The sequence below is a fragment of the Mesoplodon bidens genome (assembly GCF_964165515.1).
Source record: "Mesoplodon bidens genome assembly, contig: HAP1_SCAFFOLD_39, whole genome shotgun sequence".
In the NCBI taxonomy this organism is placed as follows: Eukaryota; Metazoa; Chordata; class Mammalia; order Artiodactyla; family Ziphiidae; genus Mesoplodon; species Mesoplodon bidens.
Window position 1 is genome coordinate 3568684 of NW_027671923.1, and position 17988 is coordinate 3586671.

Sequence of the window (17988 nt, forward strand, 5' to 3'; positions counted from 1 at the left end):
ATAGAGATTCTCGATGCTTTCATCATGATGATGTCCCCTATGCATGCTCACAATACAATCTATTTTGTTTCTGAAAGGCATAACCTTCTATTCTATAATAAAGTCTGCCGAGTACATTCCTAATCCTGCAATTAGAGCATGCAAGTTGAATGTCCCAATACTGCTTCAGGCATCTTTATGAACTCTTCTGTGGTTGAGTGGAACCTTGTACATCGAGGGTGTTTAAAATATTTTTGATAAATTGAGTCAAGTGAGAGAATATTCATCTTTCTGGGATCATACGGTGAGGTGGGGAGAAAGTCACCAATTTCTTAAAAGCTAATTAAAACAACATAGAAGCAATCTGTTTTATAGCTATTAATCACACCTGAGCATATTTGCCCTCTAGTGCCTTATTCAACTTGCGTAGATGGTTGTTCTGTGAACTGGTTTCAGTAAAAGGATGTAGTTGTTCTTCTAGCTCCTTAACTTTTGTCTAGAGGGAAAACAGAAGAATAAAAAAACAAGTCTCATTAAAGAAATATATATATATATACACACACACACACACACACACACACACACACGCCAAAACAGAAAAAAAAAGATGTCACAAGTTTTGCAGAAAAAAATCACAGAAAATCCTTAAAACTTGTAAAAAGCGATCCTGTTTTTCTAATGATGCTATTTCAACTAAAATAGCTATTTCAACAAATAAAATAGGCTATAGCCCTATACATGTACTGAGATAATTCATTTGGTTTATAGCATTTATGGAAACTCCAAATTAACATGACTCATGAATATAACAGTGAGACTTTGTGGGTAAAATATTTCAATTTTAAAGAAATTGTGGTATCTAGTATTCAAAACCCTTTCTGAGTACGGATGATTAGAATTGTCAATATGTAAGGAGACAAGAGTCTTGTGTTTACCCACAGAGAATTACACAAGTTGAATTAACAGAATTCTTATAGGCTGGATTATATTTGAAAACTAACTCATAAAGCTGACTACTCACATCTTTCACTTTAAAGAAAAGATGATTTGGGGGAATAAAATCATTAATATTTACTCACAAATCTCCAAATTGTGTGTTTTTCTACATTTTCTTCCTCTTATTCCCAACCCTCTCAATACAAATCGACACTTAACATTACTGAGCTTATCTCTGAATCAGAAAAAAAATTCATCCAAAATTTTTAATTTAAATCAACCTTTTCCTCTCTCAGTATCTTTTCTTGTTTCCCACCTCTGAAGGGCAAACTCCTCTTGGTTGTAGCTACTGATTGTTTTCAAGAACTGTTAAAATTTGAGTGCTAATACTTCATTTTTTTTAGAAAGGCTACATGAAAACACATTTTGTCTTAGCAAATCTCTCTTGTTCCATCAGCAGAATCCTTTTTCTCATCTTTGCCTGTTTCTGGTGCTCTTTTCCACAGTGTACAGTATAAAACATGTTCCGTGGCTCCCCCTTAAGTGTATTCACTTAAGGTTCAGAATTAGAATGGCTGCCTCTAAAGAGAGGTATTGATGCAACACTTATTCTCATTTTAAACGTAAGCAAACTGCTGTTAACCTTAGAACTCAGTGGAAAATACTGATGAACACTCAAGAATTTTCGATTTGCCTCTCTTCAAACAAAACACAGAATATCCTTGTTCCACAATATTTCTCAGGTAACTTACGCTACCCCCAGCCTCAGAGTACTCAATAAAATGCCCTGAAACTTGTCAGATGGCATGTTCTCATCTATAAAGCACTTTACTTTTTATACTGGGTTTCTTTTTTGGAAGAATTTCTAATTCAGGACACTGGAATGGGGAAGAACACAGAAGCAAATAAACCCTGCTGCCCTCAGAGATCTGATGTTCCTGTGTCATTAAAATCCAAGTAGCTTCCACAGCTAGCTTACCAGGCAGTCTCGGAAATACCAGTATTTAGGTCAAGGTCATATCCTCCTACTGTTTCAAATGATCTAAATATATATAGATACATATTTTTAAAAATTGAGGTAGAGTTGATTTATAATATTATGTAAGTTTCAACTATACAACATAGGGATTCACAATTTTTAAAGATTATACTCCATTTACAGTTATTATAAAATATAAGCTATATTCCATGTAATGTACAATATATCTTTGTAGCTTATTTTATACACAGTAGTCTGTACTTCTTAATCTCCTACCCTAATATTGCCCCTTACATATATTTTCTAGTATAAAACTATAAAAGCATAACACTATAGAAACTGTGAGACACCTAAGAAATGGATGAAAAGGAACTGTGTGTGTGTGTGTGTGTGTGTGTGTGTGTGGTACGCGTGCCTCTCAATGTTGTGGCCTCTCCCATTGCGGAGCACAGGCTCCGGACACGCAGGCTCAGCGGCCATGGCTCACGGGCCCAGCCGCTCCGTGGCACGTGGGATCTTCCCGGACCGGGGCACGAACCTGCGTCCCATGCATCGGTAGGCGGACTCTCAACCACTGCACCACCAGGGAAGCCCTTCACCATTTTTTTTAACCTGCATTCATCTGTGTATGCACACATGCACATAGCTCTATGTAACTGGACCCCATGCACATATTCCTGTGATCACGACAACCAAGACACAGAACTGCTCCACTGCCGCAAACAACTCACTTGTGCTACTTCTCTGTGTTCACACCCTCCCCCAAACTCATCCCATGCCCCTGGCAACCAGTAAAAAGTTCTCTATCGCTACTGTTTTTCTCGTTTCAAGAATGTTATTTTAAACATTTAAAAATAATTAATTTTAGTATAATACATTCACATTTTTAAAACAGCCTTACTGAGATATAGTTGAAATACAATAAGCTATGTATATTTAAAGTGTACAATTTTGATATATGTATAAACCATAATCATGATAATGAACACTTCCATTATCCCAAAAGTTCCCTTATGCCTTTTTGTAATTTCCCCCACTTCTATATCTCCCTGTTCCTACACATCCACCCAAGGCTACCACTGACCTGTTTTTCTGTCACAATCAATTCACTTTTATTTCCTAGAATTTTATAGAAATGAAATCATATTTGATGTACTCATTTTTGAATGATTTTCCACTCAGCACAATTATTGTGAGATTCACTCACTCTTCTTTATATATCAATACTTCTTCCTTTCTGTTGCTGAACAGTGTTCTGCTGAACACTGGAGTTGTTCCAGTTTTAAGCTGTTACAAGTAGAGCTGCTCTGGGCAGTTGTATACAGATCTTCGTGTAGATATATGCTTTCATTTATCTTTGGTGAATGCATAGGAGTGGACTGGCTGGGTTGTATGGTAGTAGTATGTCTCACTTTTAAAGAAACTACCAAACTATTTTCCAGAGTGGCCGAGTGATTTTACATTCCCTTCAGCAATGTATGAGAGTTCCTCCACATCTTCACTAACACTTGGGGTAATCAGTTTTTCAATCTTAGACATTCTAATAGCGTGTGGTAGTACCTCACTGCAGTTTTAATTTGCATTTCCCTAATGGCTGATGTTTAACGTCTTTTCAGGTGCTTATTTATCATCCATATATCTTTTTTGGTGAAACGTGTGTTCACCAAATAAATAAAATACTTTGCGCCTTTTTTTCCCAGATTGTTTTTCCTTCTTAGTGAGTTTTGAGAGTTTTTAATAAACTGTGGAGACAAGACCTTTATCAGATATGTGATTTGAAAATGTTTTCTTCCCCCAGCCTGTAGCTTTTCATTTTCTTAACAATGTCTTTGAAGAGCATACGTTGTCAATGTTCCATTTTTTTCCTTTATGGATCATGCTTTTGATGTCAAATCTAAGAAATCTTAGTGTAATCCAAGATCACAATGGTTTCATCCTATGTTTCAGAAGTTTTACAGTGTTAAGTTTTACCTTTAGGGCTTTCATCCATTTTGAGTTAATTTTTATATATGGTAAGAGGTATGGATCAAAGGTATTTTGTTGTTGTTTTTTGTTTGTTTCTGCATATGATACCCAATTGCTTTAGCACATTTGTTGAAAAGACCATCCTTTCTCTACTTTTACTTCTGTTGAAACTAAAATGTTCATAAAATTTTTCTGGATGGGTAGCACATTCACATTACTCTTAAGGTACAAAAGGATAAAGTGAAAAATCTCCCAGCCACCCAGGTTCCTTCCTCGAAAATAATGTTGCCAATTTATTACGATTCATTTTAGAGAGACTCTATTCAAAAGTGAATACATATGTATACTTCATCGCCCCAACCCTTTTGCACACAAATAGTAAAATACTCTGTATGCTCTTCTGAACCTTGACTGTTTTAACCTAATAATAGATATGTTATGATTAAGATAAATATATCTTCAAACAGTATTCCAAACTATGGATATACCATGATTTATTTAGCCAGCCTCTTACTGATGGACTTTTGGTTGTTTCTAGTCTTTTGCTAATAACAAACAATACTTCAGAAAGTAACCTTGTAAACATGTCTTATGTACAAGCTAGTGTATCTGTAGGAAAGAGTACAACTGTGGGTGTAAAGTGATAAACAAAGCCAAATTGTCCTCCACAGGAAAAGGGCACTCCAAACAGCAGCAAAGAAGAATGCCTTTTCCCCACATCTTCCTCAATATTATACTTCCTTATAACTTTTAACCTGTAACGTTAAAAATACTTTAACGTCTTCTGTAAGGATTCAAGAATAGTACAAAAGATGCTAACTTATAAGGTTTTGAAAACCTATTGGATTTTGTTCTAGAAAAGCACATTAGGAAGAATATAGTTTGTATAATTTTACCAGTGCTTATAAATTATTTATAAAAATGAAAAGGCCACTAGCAAAAGTGCTTACAGGAAGGGTCTAAATTGTAGTTAACTCTGGAAGACAAGCTATAGTACTTTCTATTTTTAAATACCAAACAAAGATGGATGCTCTAGTCAGTTTTCTTTGGGAAGTATTTTCCAGTGTTCAAGTTCTCAGGGCTTCTATTTATGTATTTCTACTTGAAAATCAGGCTTTCCCCATTTTACTGTAAATGTTAAGACTATTAGCATTAATTTTTAAAGTGAAAATTAGATTAAAAATCTCAATGGTTACTCTTAAGCCAAATATGACATTTCTGTGTCCAAATCAAAAACTAAGTATGCAATAGCCAGAATGATGGTTTTGATCTACATCATCAGTTTTTGCTGTTTGTGAAGAAGTTCTTTCCTTGTTGTTACTCACACCTCCGAACGTTATCTTTCTAGATGTTACTACTTTTCTTCATTGTCGTATAAATCTGAAATTTCCTTATGATTTAATTTGTGGCCTTCACTTACCGAATCCCGGTGAAGAAAATTTGGGGACTCATCATTTTTTAATGGTCTTGAGGCAAGAATGTCTATTTTACCTTCCAGTCTTCCCTCCATGGTTTTAATGGCATTCAAAAGAGTCTTTAGAGAGATCCCAGAGTCTCCAATCTCCTGAGAAGACCTCACAGAAGTCAGGGTAGGTGCAAAGGTCACATGGTGTGTAGGGTTTGGCCTAACACTGGGCAAAACAACTGATGAACTTCGTTCCTTTACAGTGTTGACACGGGGCCTATGGCTTTAAAGTAATTTTGAAGATGCAGGCCTCTCTGGAGACTTCCTCCTTCTTGGAAGCATCAGCAATTTAAAAAGACAAAATCAACTAAACCTAGAATTATTTTTCAGTGAGTGCCCCCTTTACTATGAGACACAACACAACGTTCTAAATGAAGCTGGGATGGAAAATATACTTTAAAATGTGTTCCTTTGCTTTCAGAATGAAGAAAATACTAGTGTAAAGTATGTCCTCATGAAGAAACAAAGCAGATCTAATGAGGTCCCCTTTACCAGTATAGTCAGATTGTTAGAACCCATTTGAAGACACATTCTAGTTGCTTGGTTACCAAGGGTATACATACACAAACGTTATAGTTAAAGAAGTTACACATGCTTACACTGTTAAAAATTCAGAATAAATAATGTCATAAATTTGTAAATCATTGTTAATAGTCTCAGTAGTCTCAGTCTCAATAGCCACCATGCTAACAAGTAAGCACCTTCACTACTAATACCTCCTTCAAGTGCACTATTGCAAGTATATCTTGTTGGCAATGAGTTCTGCATTCGCCTGTAATTAAAAACCCCAAGATACTTGTTCCTCACCTCTGCCAAAAGTTTTAAGGTTCAAATTAAAAAAACACTTCCTCTATGATAGAGATTCTCGATGCGTTCATCATGATGATGTCCCCTATGCATGCTCACAATACAATCTATTTTGTTTCTGAAAGGCATAACCTTCTATTCTATAATAAAGTCTGCCGAGTACATTCCTAATCCTGCAATTAGAGCATGCAAGTTGAATGTCCCAATACTGCTTCAGGCATCTTTATGAACTCTTCTGTGGTTGAGTGGAACCTTGTACATCGAGGGTGTTTAAAATATTTTTGATAAATTGAGTCAAGTGAGAGAATATTCATCTTTCTGGGATCATACGGTGAGGTGGGGAGAAAGTCACCAATTTCTTAAAAGCTAATTAAAACAACATAGAAGCAATCTGTTTTATAGCTATTAATCACACCTGAGCATATTTGCCCTCTAGTGCCTTATTCAACTTGCGTAGATGGTTGTTCTGTGAACTGGTTTCAGTAAAAGGATGTAGTTGTTCTTCTAGCTCCTTAACTTTTGTCTAGAGGGAAAACAGAAGAATAAAAAAACAAGTCTCATTAAAGAAATATATATATATATATACACACACACACACACACACACACACACACGCCAAAACAGAAAAAAAAAGATGTCACAAGTTTTGCAGAAAAAAATCACAGAAAATCCTTAAAACTTGTAAAAAGCGATCCTGTTTTTCTAATGATGCTATTTCAACTAAAATAGCTATTTCAACAAATAAAATAGGCTATAGCCCTATACATGTACTGAGATAATTCATTTGGTTTATAGCATTTATGGAAACTCCAAATTAACATGACTCATGAATATAACAGTGAGACTTTGTGGGTAAAATATTTCAATTTTAAAGAAATTGTGGTATCTAGTATTCAAAACCCTTTCTGAGTACGGATGATTAGAATTGTCAATATGTAAGGAGACAAGAGTCTTGTGTTTACCCACAGAGAATTACACAAGTTGAATTAACAGAATTCTTATAGGCTGGATTATATTTGAAAACTAACTCATAAAGCTGACTACTCACATCTTTCACTTTAAAGAAAAGATGATTTGGGGGAATAAAATCATTAATATTTACTCACAAATCTCCAAATTGTGTGTTTTTCTACATTTTCTTCCTCTTATTCCCAACCCTCTCAATACAAATCGACACTTAACATTACTGAGCTTATCTCTGAATCAGAAAAAAAATTCATCCAAAATTTTTAATTTAAATCAACCTTTTCCTCTCTCAGTATCTTTTCTTGTTTCCCACCTCTGAAGGGCAAACTCCTCTTGGTTGTAGCTACTGATTGTTTTCAAGAACTGTTAAAATTTGAGTGCTAATACTTCATTTTTTTTAGAAAGGCTACATGAAAACACATTTTGTCTTAGCAAATCTCTCTTGTTCCATCAGCAGAATCCTTTTTCTCATCTTTGCCTGTTTCTGGTGCTCTTTTCCACAGTGTACAGTATAAAACATGTTCCGTGGCTCCCCCTTAAGTGTATTCACTTAAGGTTCAGAATTAGAATGGCTGCCTCTAAAGAGAGGTATTGATGCAACACTTATTCTCATTTTAAACGTAAGCAAACTGCTGTTAACCTTAGAACTCAGTGGAAAATACTGATGAACACTCAAGAATTTTCGATTTGCCTCTCTTCAAACAAAACACAGAATATCCTTGTTCCACAATATTTCTCAGGTAACTTACACTACCCCCAGCCTCAGAGTACTCAATAAAATGCCCTGAAACTTGTCAGATGGCATGTTCTCATCTATAAAGCACTTTACTTTTTATACTGGGTTTCTTTTTTGGAAGAATTTCTAATTCAGGACACTGGAATGGGGAAGAACACAGAAGCAAATAAACCCTGCTGCCCTCAGAGATCTGATGTTCCTGTGTCATTAAAATCCAAGTAGCTTCCACAGCTAGCTTACCAGGCAGTCTCGGAAATACCAGTATTTAGGACAAGGTCATATCCTCCTACTGTTTCAAATGATCTAAATATATATAGATACATATTTTTAAAAATTGAGGTAGAGTTGATTTATAATATTATGTAAGTTTCAACTATACAACATAGGGATTCACAATTTTTAAAGATTATACTCCATTTACAGTTATTATAAAATATAAGCTATATTCCATGTAATGTACAATATATCTTTGTAGCTTATTTTATACACAGTAGTCTGTACTTCTTAATCTCCTACCCTAATATTGCCCCTTACATATATTTTCTAGTATAAAACTATAAAAGCATAACACTATAGAAACTGTGAGACACCTAAGAAATGGATGAAAAGGAACTGTGTGTGTGTGTGTGTGTGTGTGTGTGTGTGGTACGCGTGCCTCTCAATGTTGTGGCCTCTCCCATTGCGGAGCACAGGCTCCGGACACGCAGGCTCAGCGGCCATGGCTCACGGGCCCAGCCGCTCCGTGGCACGTGGGATCTTCCCGGACCGGGGCACGAACCTGCGTCCCATGCATCGGTAGGCGGACTCTCAACCACTGCGCCACCAGGGAAGCCCTTCACCATTTTTTTTAACCTGCATTCATCTGTGTATGCACACATGCACATAGCTCTATGTAACTGGACCCCATGCACATATTCCTGTGATCACGACAACCAAGACACAGAACTGCTCCACTGCCGCAAACAACTCACTTGTGCTACTTCTCTGTGTTCACACCCTCCCCCAAACTCATCCCATGCCCCTGGCAACCAGTAAAAAGTTCTCTATCGCTACTGTTTTTCTCGTTTCAAGAATGTTATTTTAAACATTTAAAAATAATTAATTTTAGTATAATACATTCACATTTTTAAAACAGCCTTACTGAGATATAGTTGAAATACAATAAGCTATGTATATTTAAAGTGTACAATTTTGATATATGTATAAACCATAATCATGATAATGAACACTTCCATTATCCCAAAAGTTCCCTTATGCCTTTTTGTAATTTCCCCCACTTCTATATCTCCCTGTTCCTACACATCCACCCAAGGCTACCACTGACCTGTTTTTCTGTCACAATCAATTCACTTTTATTTCCTAGAATTTTATAGAAATGAAATCATATTTGATGTACTCATTTTTGAATGATTTTCCACTCAGCACAATTATTGTGAGATTCACTCACTCTTCTTTATATATCAATACTTCTTCCTTTCTGTTGCTGAACAGTGTTCTGCTGAACACTGGAGTTGTTCCAGTTTTAAGCTGTTACAAGTAGAGCTGCTCTGGGCAGTTGTATACAGATCTTCGTGTAGATATATGCTTTCATTTATCTTTGGTGAATGCATAGGAGTGGACTGGCTGGGTTGTATGGTAGTAGTATGTCTCACTTTTAAAGAAACTACCAAACTATTTTCCAGAGTGGCCGAGTGATTTGACATTCCCTTCAGCAATGTATGAGAGTTCCTCCACATCTTCACTAACACTTGGGGTAATCAGTTTTTCAATCTTAGACATTCTAATAGTGTGTGGTAGTACCTCACTGCAGTTTTAATTTGCATTTCCCTAATGACTGATGTTTAACATCTTTTCAGGTGCTTATTTATCATCCATATATCTTTTTTGGTGAAACGTGTGTTCACCAAATAAATAAAATACTTTGCGCCTTTTTTTCCCAGATTGTTTTTCCTTCTTAGTGAGTTTTGAGAGTTTTTAATAAACTGTGGAGACAAGACCTTTATCAGATATGTGATTTGAAAATGTTTTCTTCCCCCAGCCTGTAGCTTTTCATTTTCTTAACAATGTCTTTGAAGAGCATACGTTGTCAATGTTACATTTTTTTCCTTTATGGATCATGCTTTTGATGTCAAATCTAAGAAATCTTAGTGTAATCCAAGATCACAATGGTTTCATCCTATGTTTCAGAAGTTTTACAGTGTTAAGTTTTACCTTTAGGGCTTTCATCCATTTTGAGTTAATTTTTATATATGGTAAGAGGTATGGATCAAAGGTATTTTGTTGTTGTTTTTTGTTTGTTTCTGCATATGATACCCAATTGCTTTACCACATTTGTTGAAAAGACCATCCTTTCTCTACTTTTACTTCTGTTGAAAATAAAATGTTCATAAAATTTTTCTGGATGGGTAGCACATTCACATTACTCTTAAGGTACAAAAGGATAAAGTGAAAAATCTCCCAGCCACCCAGCGTTCTTCCTCGAAAATAATGTTGCCAATTTATTACGATTCATTTTAGAGAGACTCTATTCAAAAGTGAATACATATGTATACTTCATCGCCCCAACCCTTTTGCACACAAATAGTAAAATACTCTGTATGCTCTTCTGAACCTTGACTGTTTTAACCTAATAATAGATATGTTATGATTAAGATAAATATATCTTCAAACAGTATTCCAAACTATGGATATACCATGATTTATTTAGCCAGCCTCTTACTGATGGACTTTTGGTTGTTTCTAGTCTTTTGCTAATAACAAACAATACTTCAGAAAGTAACCTTGTAAACATGTCTTATGTACAAGCTAGTGTATCTGTAGGAAAGAGTAGAACTGTGGGTGTAAAGTGATAAACAAAGCCAAATTGTCCTCCACAGGAAAAGGGCACTCCAAACAGCAGCAAAGAAGAATGCCTTTTCCCTACATCTTCCTCAATATTATACTTCCTTATAACTTTTAACCTGTAACGTTAAAAATACTTTAACGTCTTCTGTAAGGATTCAAGAATAGTACAAAAGATGCTAACTTATAAGGTTTTGAAAACCTATTGGATTTTGTTCTAGAAAAGCACATTAGGAAGAATATAGTTTTTATAATTTTACCAGTGCTTATAAATTATTTATAAAAATGAAAAGGCCACTAGCAAAAGTGCTTACAGAAAGGGTCTAAATTGTAGTTAACTCTGGAAGACAAGCTATAGTACTTTCTATTTTTAAATACCAAACAAAGATGGATGCTCTAGTCAGTTTTCTTTGGGAAGTATTTTCCAGTGTTCAAGTTCTCAGGGTTTCTATTTATGTATTTCTACTTGAAAATCAGGCTTTCCCCATTTTACTGTAAATGTTAAGACTATTAGCATTAATTTTTAAAGTGAAAATTAGATTAAAAATCTCAATGGTTACTCTTAAGCCAAATATGACATTTCTGTGTCCAAATCAAAAACTAAGTATGCAATAGCCAGAATGATGGTTTTGATCTACATCATCAGTTTTTGCTGTTTGTGAAGAAGTTCTTTCCTTGTTGTTACTCACACCTCCGAACGTTATCTTTCTAGATGTTACTACTTTTCTTCATTGTCGTATAAATCTGAAATTTCCTTATGATTTAATTTGTGGCCTTCACTTACCGAATCGCGGTGAAGAAAATTTGGGGACTCATCATTTTTTAATGGTCTTGAGGCAAGAATGTCTATTTTACCTTCCAGTCTTCCCTCCATGGTTTTAATGGCATTCAAAAGAGTCTTTAGAGAGATCCCAGAGTCTCCAATCTCCTGAGAAGACCTCACAGAAGTCAGGGTAGGTGCAAAGGTCACATGGTGTGTAGGGTTTGGCCTAACACTGGGCAAAACAACTGATGAACTTCGTTCCTTTACAGTGTTGACACGGGGCCTATGGCTTTAAAGTAATTTTGAAGATGCAGGCCCCTCTGGAGACTTCCTCCTTCTTGGAAGCATCAGCAATTTAAAAAGACAAAATCAACTAAACCTAGAATTATTTTTCAGTGAGTGCCCCCTTTACTATGAGACACAACACAACGTTCTAAATGAAGCTGGGATGGAAAATATACTTTAAAATGTGTTCCTTTGCTTTCAGAATGAAGAAAATACTAGTGTAAAGTATGTCCTCATGAAGAAACAAAGCAGATCTAATGAGGTCCCCTTTACCAGTATAGTCAGATTGTTAGAACCCATTTGAAGACACATTCTAGTTGCTTGGTTACCAAGGGTATACATACACAAACGTTATAGTTAAAGAAGTTACACATGCTTACACTGTTAAAAATTCAGAATAAATAATGTGATAAATTTGTAAATCATTGTTAATAGTCTCAGTAGTCTCAGTCTCAATAGCCACCATGCTAACAAGTAAGCACCTTCACTACTAATACCTCCTTCAAGTGCACTATTGCAAGTATATCTTGTTGGCAATGAGTTCTGCATTCGCCTGTAATTAAAAACCCCAAGATACTTGTTCCTCACCTCTGCCAAAAGTTTTAAGGTTCAAATTAAAAAAACACTTCCTCTATGATAGAGATTCTCGATGCTTTCATCATGATGATGTCCCCTATGCATGCTCACAATACAATCTATTTTGTTTCTGAAAGGCATAACCTTCTATTCTATAATAAAGTCTGCCGAGTACATTCCTAATCCTGCAATTAGAGCATGCAAGTTGAATGTCCCAATACTGCTTCAGGCATCTTTATGAACTCTTCTGTGGTTGAGTGGAACCTTGTACATCGAGGGTGTTTAAAATATTTTTGATAAATTGAGTCAAGTGAGAGAATATTCATCTTTCTGGGATCATACGGTGAGGTGGGGAGAAAGTCACCAATTTCTTAAAAGCTAATTAAAACAACATAGAAGCAATCTGTTTTATAGCTATTAATCACACCTGAGCATATTTGCCCTCTAGTGCCTTATTCAACTTGTGTAGATGGTTGTTCTGTGAACTGGTTTCAGTAAAAGGATGTAGTTGTTCTTCTAGCTGCTTAACTTTTGTCTAGAGGGAAAACAGAAGAATAAAAAACAAGTCTCATTAAAGAAATATATATATACACACACACACACACACACACACACACACACACACGCCAAAACAGAAAAAAAAAGATGTCACAAGTTTTGCAGAAAAAAATCACAGAAAATCCTTAAAACTTGTAAAAAGCGATCCTGTTTTTCTAATGATGCTATTTCAACTAAAATAGCTATTTCAACAAATAAAATAGGCTATAGCCCTATACATGTACTGAGATAATTCATTTGGTTTATAGCATTTATGGAAACTCCAAATTAACATGACTCATGAATATAACAGTGAGACTTTGTGGGTAAAATATTTCAATTTTAAAGAAATTGTGGTATCTAGTGTTCAAAACCCTTTCTGAGTACGGATGATTAGAATTGTCAATATGTAAGGAGACAAGAGTCTTGTGTTTACCCACAGAGAATTACGCAAGTTGAATTAACAGAATTCTTAGAGGCTGGATTATATTTGAAAACTAACTCATAAAGCTGACTACTCACATCTTTCACTTTAAAGAAAAGATGATTTGGGGGAATAAAATCATTAATATTTACTCACAAATCTCCAAATTGTGTGTTTTTCTACATTTTCTTCCTCTTATTCCCAACCCTCTCAATACAAATCGACACTTAACATTACTGAGCTTATCTCTGAATCAGAAAAAAAATTCATCCAAAATTTTTAATTTAAATCAACCTTTTCCTCTCTCAGTATCTTTTCTTGTTTCCCACCTCTGAAGGGCAAACTCCTCTTGGTTGTAGCTACTGATTGTTTTCAAGAACTGTTAAAATTTGAGTGCTAATACTTCATTTTTTTTAGAAAGGCTACATGAAAACACATTTTTGTCTTAGCAAATCTCTCTTGTTCCATCAGCAGAATCCTTTTTCTCATCTTTGCCTGTTTCTGGTGCTCTTTTCCACAGTGTACAGTATAAAACATGTTCCGTGGCTCCCCCTTAAGTGTATTCACTTAAGGTTCAGAATTAGAATGGCTGCCTCTAAAGAGAGGTATTGATGCAACACTTATTCTCATTTTAAACGTAAGCAAACTGCTGTTAACCTTAGAACTCAGTGGAAAATACTGATGAACACTCAAGAATTTTCGATTTGCCTCTCTTCAAACAAAACACAGAATATCCTTGTTCCACAATATTTCTCAGGTAACTTACGCTACCCCCAGCCTCAGAGTACTCAATAAAATGCCCTGAAACTTGTCAGATGGCATGTTCTCATCTATAAAGCACTTTACTTTTTATACTGGGTTTCTTTTTTGGAAGAATTTCTAATTCAGGACACTGAAATGGGGAAGAACACAGAAGCAAATAAATCCTGCTGCCCTCAGAGATCTGATGTTCCTGTGTCATTAAAATCCAAGTAGCTTCCACAGCTAGCTTACCAGGCAGTCTCGGAAATACCAGTATTTAGGACAAGGTCATATCCTCCTACTGTTTCAAATGATCTAAATATATAGATACATATTTTTTAAAAAATGAGGTAGAGTTGATTTATAATATTATGTAAGTTTCAACTATACAACATAGGGATTCACAATTTTTAAAGATTATACTACATTTATAGTTATTATAAAATATCGGCTATAGTCCATGTAATGTACAATATATCTTTGTAGCTTATTTTATACACAGTAGTCTGTACTTCTTAATCTCCTACCCTAATATTGCCCCTTACATATATTTTCTAGTATAAAACTATAAAAACATAACACTATAGAAACTGTGAGACACCTAAGAAATGGATGAAAAGGAACTTTGTGTGTGTGTGTGTGTGTGTGTGTGTGTGTGTGTGTGTGTGTGTGGTTTGCGGGCCTCTCACTGTTGTGGCCTCTCCCATTGCAGAGCACAGGCTCCGGACACGCAGGCTCAGCGGCCATGGCTCACGGGCCCAGCCGCTCCGTGGCACGTGGGATCTTCCCGGACCGGGGCACGAACCCGCGTCCCATGCATCGGTAGGCGGACTCTCAACCACTGCGCCACCAGGGAAGCCCTTCACCATTTTTTTTAACCTGCATTCATCTGTGTATGCACACATGCACATAGCTCTATGTAACTGGACCCCATGCACATATTCCTGTGATCACGACAACCAAGACACAGAACTGCTCCACTGCCGCAAACAACTCACTTGTGCTACTTCTCTGTGTTCACACCCTCCCCCAAACTCATCCCATGCCCCTGGCAACCAGTTATTTGTTCTCTATCGCTACTGTTTTTGTCATTTCAAGAATGTTATTTTAAACATTTAAAAATAATTAATTTTAGTATAATACATTCACATTTTTTAAAACAGCCTTACTGAGATATAGTTGAAATACAATAAGCTATGTATATTTAAAGTGTACAATTTTGATATATGTATAAACCATAATCATGATAATGAACACTTCCATTATCCCAAAAGTTCCCTTATGCCTTTTTGTAATTTCCCCCACTTCTATATCTCCCTGTTCCTACACATCCACCCAAGGCTACCACTGACCTGTTTTTCTGTCACAATCAATTCACTTTTATTTCCTAGAATTTTATAGAAATGAAATCATATTTGATGTACTCATTTTTGAATTATTTTCCACTCAGCACAATTATTGTGAGATTCACTCACTCTTCTTTATATATCAATACTTCTTCCTTTCTGTTGCTGAACAGTGTTCTGCTGAACACTGGAGTTGTTCCAGTTTTAAGCTGTTACAAGTAGAGCTGCTCTGGGCAGTTGTATACAGATCTTCGTGTAGATATATGCTTTCATTTATCTTTGGTGAATGCATAGGAGTGGACTGGCTGGGTTGTATGGTAGTAGTATGTCTCACTTTTAAAGAAACTACCAAACTATTTTCCAGAGTGGCCGAGCGATTTTACATTCCCTTCAGCAATGTATGAGAGTTCCTCCACATCTTCACTAACACTTGGGGTAATCAGTTTTTCAATCTTAGACATTCTAATAGTGTGTGGTAGTACCTCACTGCAGTTTTAATTTGCATTTCCCTAATGACTGATGTTTAACATCTTTTCAGGTGCTTATTTATCATCCGTATATCTTTTTTGGTGAAACGTGTGTTCACCAAATAAATAAAATACTTTGCGCCTTTATTTCCCAGATTGTTTTTCCTTCTTAGTGAGTTCTGAGAGTTTTTAATAAACTGTGGAGACAAGACCTTTATCAGATATGTGATTTGAAAATGTTTTCTTCCCCCAGCCTGTAGCTTTTCATTTTCTTAACAATGTCTTTGAAGAGCATACGTTGTCAATGTTCCATTTTTTTCCTTTATGGATCATGCTTTTGATGTCAAATCTAAGAAATCTTAGTGTAATCCAAGATCACAATGGTTTCATCCTATGTTTCAGAAGTTTTACAGTGTTAAGTTTTACCTTTAGGGCTTTCATCCATTTTGAGTTAATTTTTATATATGGTAAGAGGTATGGATCAAAGGTATTTTGTTGTTGTTTTTTGTTTGTTTCTGCATATGATACCCAATTGCTTTAGCACATTTGTTGAAAAGACCATCCTTTCTCTACTTTTACTTCTGTTGAAACTAAAATGTTCATAAAATTTTTCTGGATGGGTAGCACATTCACATTACTCTTAAGGTACAAAAGGATAAAGTGAAAAATCTCCCAGCCACCCAGGTTCCTTCCTCGAAAATAATGTTGCCAATTTATTACGATTCATTTTAGAGAGACTCTATTCAAAAGTGAATACATATGTATACTTCATCGCCCCAACCCTTTTGCACACAAATAGTAAAATACTCTGTATGCTCTTCTGAACCTTGACTGTTTTAACCTAATAATAGATATGTTATGATTAAGATAAATATATCTTCAAACAGTATTCCAAACTATGGATATACCATGATTTATTTAGCCAGCCTCTTACTGATGGACTTTTGGTTGTTTCTAGTCTTTTGCTAATAACAAACAATACTTCAGAAAGTAACCTTGTAAACATGTCTTATGTACAAGCTAGTGTATCTGTAGGAAAGAGTACAACTGTGGGTGTAAAGTGATAAACAAAGCCAAATTGTCCTCCACAGGAAAAGGGCACTCCAAACAGCAGCAAAGAAGAATGCCTTTTCCCCACATCTTCCTCAATATTATACTTCCTTATAACTTTTAACCTGTAACGTTAAAAATACTTTAACGTCTTCTGTAAGGATTCAAGAATAGTACAAAAGATGCTAACTTATAAGGTTTTGAAAACCTATTGGATTTTGTTCTAGAAAAGCACATTAGGAAGAATATAGTTTGTATAATTTTACCAGTGCTTATAAATTATTTATAAAAATGAAAAGGCCACTAGCAAAAGTGCTTACAGGAAGGGTCTAAATTGTAGTTAACTCTGGAAGACAAGCTATAGTACTTTCTATTTTTAAATAACAAACAAAGATGGATGCTCTAGTCAGTTTTCTTTGGGAAGTATTTTCCAGTGTTCAAGTTCTCAGGGCTTCTATTTATGTATTTCTACTTGAAAATCAGGCTTTACCCATTTTACTGTAAATGTTAAGACTATTAGCATTAATTTTTAAAGTGAAAATTAGATTAAAAATCTCAATGGTTACTCTTAAGCCAAATATGACATTTCTGTGTCCAAATCAAAAACTAAGTATGCAATAGCCAGAATGATGGTTTTGATCTACATCATCAGTTTTTGCTGTTTGTGAAGAAGTTCTTTCCTTGTTGTTACTCACACCTCCGAACGTTATCTTTCTAGATGTTACTACTTTTCTTCATTGTCGTATAAATCTGAAATTTCCTTATGATTTAATTTGTGGCCTTCACTTACCGAATCCCGGTGAAGAAAATTTGGGGACTCATCATTTTTTAATGGTCTTGAGGCAAGAATGTCTATTTTACCTTCCAGTCTTCCCTCCATGGTTTTAATGGCATTCAAAAGAGTCTTTAGAGAGATCCCAGAGTCTCCAATCTCCTGAGAAGACCTCACAGAAGTCAGGGTAGGTGCAAAGGTCACATGGTGTGTAGGGTTTGGCCTAACACTGGGCAAAACAACTGATGAACTTCGTTCCTTTACAGTGTTGACACGGGGCCTATGGCTTTAAAGTAATTTTGAAGATGCAGGCCTCTCTGGAGACTTCCTCCTTCTTGGAAGCATCAGCAATT

The 17988-nt window shown here is 35.6% G+C and overlaps 1 pseudogene across 1 annotated transcript in view; it reads right to left on the reverse strand.

Moving 5' to 3' along the window:
- Positions 1–3466: 3466 nt before the first annotated feature.
- LOC308610846 (coiled-coil domain-containing protein 150-like) overlaps positions 3467–17988 on the reverse strand; it is a 91800-nt pseudogene continuing 77278 nt past the window's right edge. The window contains exons 12-13 of the transcript in view: positions 12750–12833; positions 3467–3481 (exon numbers count right to left, since the gene is read on the reverse strand). The product of the transcript in view is annotated as a coiled-coil domain-containing protein 150-like (transcript). The remainder of the gene's footprint in view (positions 3482–12749; positions 12834–17988) is intronic.